A 5,230-nucleotide genomic window follows, 5' to 3' on the forward strand; every position below is an offset into this window, starting at 1 on the left:
CAAACAAACAAACAAACAATATTATAAATGTATTTTTCTACGTCATTCTTCTTAATTGATGCAATTTTTGTTTTGTTTCCTTTTTGTTTTTAATCACAAAGCTACACAAGAGACTATCTGTGCTTTTCCCACCGCGGTATACGCTTGAACTATAACCCAACTTAGAAGTGATTAGTTTTTGGAGGGTCAAGGTCAGGAAAATAAAAAAAAAATCCCTATCTGTTAACATCGAGACCTATTTTTCACACTATTTTTGCTCTATAACTCAGTCAAAAATGATCAGATTTTGAAGAAACTTGGTGGACATATGTAGAATATTATTCCTCATTGTCCTGCCCAAAATGTTCCGTGTCCGTTGATAACGAAGGACATACGGACACATTTTCGTACTTTTTTGTGAGCCGATTATGATCACTGCTACGTGGCGGAGGTATGTGCTCTACTGAGTGTCCCTCCAGTTAAGTACATAATCTCTACTGAGTATCCCTCTAGTTAAGTACATAAGCTCTACTGAGTGTCCCTCTAGTTTGTTATATTTCATTTCTTTTTAATGCACGTGTTGTCATGTGTATCACTAAGATTTTTATCATAACTGCAGTAATACTTATCTATTTAAATATTATATGGTCATTTAGTATAAAAAATTTTAATTATATATTCAGTTACGTTGGATGATTTCAACAAACACGTTCTTTGATAATTATGCGATTTGAAAAAAATACTAAAACGAAGCTTGTTTTACGTTTTGCTTACAGTGTTGCAGAGTGACGTCCTAATGTAAAATGTATCATTTTACTTATTCTATCCATTTCGAAGCCTTGACATAAATTTCATTGGGTTAAAAGTAACATTGAATAAGAGGGAACCCTCCAATCCGAAAGGTTAGCAAATCTGGTGGGAAGTGTAGGAGGAACAACAAAAGATCATTATTGTTCGGAAATGTGGTTACTGTTGTTTGTAGCCGCAGCACAGCGTCTCATAAAATGGCTCCGAGTTTTTTTTTTTTTCAAGTACAAACTTTCAGCTCATAGCTTCATCGCTCAACCGATATGAGATCCAATTATAGCCGCTGCTACTAATCAGTATGGCCAAGAGTGGCTCATTGGTTACAGTGCCGAACTGTGAATCCGAGATTTCGTGATTCGCACCCGAAAACCGTCGAGAAAAAAACACTCGCACTCCGCACTTTAGGGCCGTGGGTTCATTATAAGCAAAACAGTCAAATCTCACTAATCGATTAGAGTAGCCCACGAGTTGGCGGTGGGTGGTGTTGATTAACTGCCTTCTCTCTAGTCTTTCACTTGAAAATTATGGACGTCTAGCGCAGATAGTTCTCGGGTAGCTTTGCGCGAAATTTAACAAACAAACCAACAAACTGGATTAATGATAACGACCTTTTTGTAGTTTCTCCTACACTTCCTGCGAGACTTGTTAACCTGTCCAGTCTGAATCACTAATGGTAATCTCCTTATCATGTTTCGTAATGATAGATAATCTAGCCTTGCTACAGATTAGTGAGGAGGCATTAATCAGATAACTGCTAGCTTTTGAAAGTCACTTATAACTTCTTGTATCAGATGGTTTCGGGTAAATATGAAATAACTTAAATTCACGTGTTCCTGTGCATTTGTCACTATTTAGCTTGAAGAAAACACGAATCTCTGACGAAAATGTTTATTTAGGTCACCTATATATATGCGTGTATGCTTAAGTCGTTAGTTGAATCCAGTTCAAGGTTATTACACTGGAAAAGTTGTAGGGTAAGAACTTACTGAACACTAGGTCAATTGTGGACACGCCCAAGCAGCGGCTTATTTAGAGTTTGTGGATTTAATGGACTACCCCTGTCTGTTTCGATAGTTTCGGTTTCTCTACTGCGTTTTTGTTTCTTCAGGTATTACTTCTTATTAGCTTGTTTTGGAATTTCAGAGCAGTATACACATAAATGTTTGACTATCTCAAGCTTAACTGACAGCTCGAGCTGACTGAAACACGGTTATGTATTCATTCACTGATCGAATGATAAAATTACTTGACTTTAGTGTTAATTAGTGAAAGTGAAAATCGGAACCACTATTACTTTGTTTTAAAACTTGTACATTGTACCTGTACTATTAATGGCGCTACTAATATCAAACTAGGTGTTCTGTTGTATGCGTCAGATCGTAAAATGTAATTATACGGTTGGAGGAGGTGTTTTAATAAGGTTAGATGGTTTGGTTTGTTTTGAATTTCGCGCAAAGCTACACCAGGGCTATCTGCGTCAGCCGCCCTTAATTTAGCAGTGAATAACTGGAGGGAAGCAGCTAGTCATCACCACCCACCGCCAACTCTTGGGCTACTCTTTTACCAACGAATAGTGGGATTGACCGTTACATTATGACGCCCCAACGGCTGAAAGGGCGAGCGTGTTTGGTGAGACGGGGATTCGAATCCGCGCCCCTCAGATTGCGAGTCAAGCGCCCTAACCATCTGTCCATGCCGGGCCTATAACATAAGAAGAACTAATACTGGTGCAGATAACAGACAGTACATTCGTGTTTGAGGCACATACTGATACAACCTGCTTAATGAATAATTCAAGAAAATTATAATTGGTTTAATTTATGGTGTTAAAGTTCAACGTAACGTTTCCACCTTTTATCAAATATTGTCGTAAAACATTGCGGTTAGGGTGCTTAACATGTAATCTCCGGGTTGCAGGAGCGAGACACGTTACCAAACACGCTCGCCCTTTTGGCCATGGATGCGTTATAATATGGAGCTCAACCCCACTATTCTTTGGTAAAGTTTGTTTGTTTGTAATTAAGCACAAAGCTACACAATGAGATTCTAAACAAGCCTAGTCGTGACGTGTTTTGCTAAGTTAAAAATAAAAGGTATTTCACTGTTTCGTATTGTCAATCTGAACGGCAACGTATGTTACACATAACGTAACCAATATGTTCTGAAACACCAGGACTCGGACATACCTGTCCCTAATTAGGCCGGGTGTAACGCAGTGGTTAGAATTCCAGACTCAGGATCCAATGTTGGCGTTCCGTTACCATAAAAATATCGTGCTTCATATTTTAAGAGTAACCGTCAAGTTCAGAATCTCAAGAGCTAAAGATGGGCGCTTTTTACTAGCTGCTTTTCCTGTCGATTGAAAATCAAAGGCGGATAGCGCAGGTAAACCTTGCGTAGCTTTGAGCAGATACTCGAAATAATAAAATGTATCCCTAATCTTGAACAGCTGACCAGGGACAGTCAACCAGCAGTTTGCCGCCAACACGGTTACTTTAAACAAATAGCGAGCTTTACCGTAACGTGTTCAGTATCATATTTAAAGCTCGAACCTTAGGGCTTCTTATCGACATCCTAATTACTAGACCAAAAATAGGAGTGCCGTTTTTGTTGCTAGATATTCAGTTTTGAATGGATGAAATATTGAAAACATTCAATTATTCGTCCACTAAAATTATAATATTTATTATTCATTTTGTTTTATACGAAATCGAAAAATACTAGATTTTTTGTAAAATTTACTCGGGTAGTGGAAGAAGCTTTCTAAATATCGCGTGTCTTAAACGTGCTACCGTAGTGGAAACAGCTATTTGCAACTTACTCAGTCGTCGTGGCCCAGCATGGCCAGGTGGTTAGGGCGCTCGACTCGCAATCTGTGAGTCGCGGGTTCGAATCCCCATCACACCAAACTTGCTCGCCCTTTCAGCCGTGAGGGCGTTATAATGTGACGGTCAATCCCACTATTCGTTGGTAAAAGAGTAGCCCAAGAGTTGGCGGTGGGTGGTGATGACTAGCTGCCTTCCCTCTAGTCTTACACTGCTAAATTAGGGACGGCTAAAGCAGATAGCCCCCGTGTAGCTTTGCGCGAAATTCAAAACAACCAACCAACCAACTCAGTCGTAGCGCTGGCTGTCAAAAGCTCAGTTAAAATTATTCGTAAAATACTTGTCGAAATTGAGTTGAAGTCTGTTAAGTAATAGATCTATTATATATATAAACAAAACGAAGCTTTTTTATAGCACGTAAATGATACTTAATGCGTGTTCAGCGCATTTTGTCAAACCCATATCTTATTTACTGCTCTTTCATTAACTAGATCACCTGTCAAATTTGGATTTTCAAAAGATTTAAGAAGAACCAAATCCTCCACACACCGATCGCTAGAAGATTTTCACTCTTTGTAAACAAATACACAGTATTGTCCAAATATCACATTTATTTTATTTCCAAAACCGAATGCCATTATTCTAATACTAAACCAAAAGAAAATATAATCATACAGTACTCACACGATCCAAATAACCAGTGAACGAATCGTAAGGTTATCCATTTTGATGCGCCATAGTTGAAACAACTATACTGAAAAACACAATTTCTTATTGAGGACTGGGCATGGCCTAGTAGTTAGCGATCCTGGATTGTGAACCCGTGCCACAACTACGCGCTCTGTGTCTCGATGGGCTATAATAGCGACGGTCAGATCCCGCATATGATCAGACTAGAATTGGTGGTGGGTGCTGCTGACTAGCGGATTCCCTTTTGATTTACTAGTTCAAAATTATGAAGTAAAAACGGTCTTATTGTATGACCACATTATCATAAGTTTTATTCTAATTTAAAATACGCAAAAATTTCTTTCTTTTATTGAAGATTGTTTTATAATAAGTAAGTCATGCTTTAAAATAACCATAGCAGTTGACACATGAAGCGTTAATCAAATCGAATCGAATAAAAACTTGGGCCGCTTAGCTCAAAATGAATATATAATATAATTGTAAGGTTTTACTGAAAGCAAAGTATTCAATACTAATCTCGAAGACGGTCATTAAGTCTAAACGTTGAGTTCACCTCATAATTCTGTTTCTCTTAAAAGCGATTTGAATCATGACCATTATTCGTGTTTCTCCTACAGCTATTTTGGCCTAGCATGGTGGTCAGGGCGCTCGACACGCAATCTTCTGGTCACGGATTCGCAACCCGACACCGAATATGGCCATCCTTTCAGCTGTGGGGGCGATACAAGGTGATGGTCAATCCCATTCTTCCTTGGTAGCCCACGAGTTGGCAATGTGTGCTGCCGGCCGGTTACTTTCCCTGTATTCAGGAGTTTCAAAACTAAAGACGGTAGCAGAGTAGTCTCAGTATAAACTGCACTAAGAGTACACATGTTTTAACCATGATCACACAATTACGTTACCCTTACAGACATTTTAATCATTGCTTT

The 5,230-nt window shown here is 38.8% G+C and overlaps 1 long non-coding RNA gene across 1 annotated transcript in view; it reads right to left on the minus strand.

Moving 5' to 3' along the window:
• LOC111089208 overlaps positions 1-4,445 on the minus strand; it is a 57,300-nt gene extending 52,855 nt beyond the window's left edge. Inside the window, exon 1 of the long non-coding RNA XR_002613515.1 lies at positions 4,296-4,445. This is a non-coding gene — a long non-coding RNA (uncharacterized LOC111089208). The remainder of the gene's footprint in view (positions 1-4,295) is intronic.
• Between the last annotated feature and the right edge of the window lie 785 nt (positions 4,446-5,230).

The sequence above is a fragment of the Limulus polyphemus genome, unplaced genomic scaffold, assembly GCF_000517525.1.
Source record: "Limulus polyphemus unplaced genomic scaffold, Limulus_polyphemus-2.1.2 Scaffold5555, whole genome shotgun sequence".
NCBI classification, from domain to species: Eukaryota; Metazoa; Arthropoda; class Merostomata; order Xiphosura; family Limulidae; genus Limulus; species Limulus polyphemus.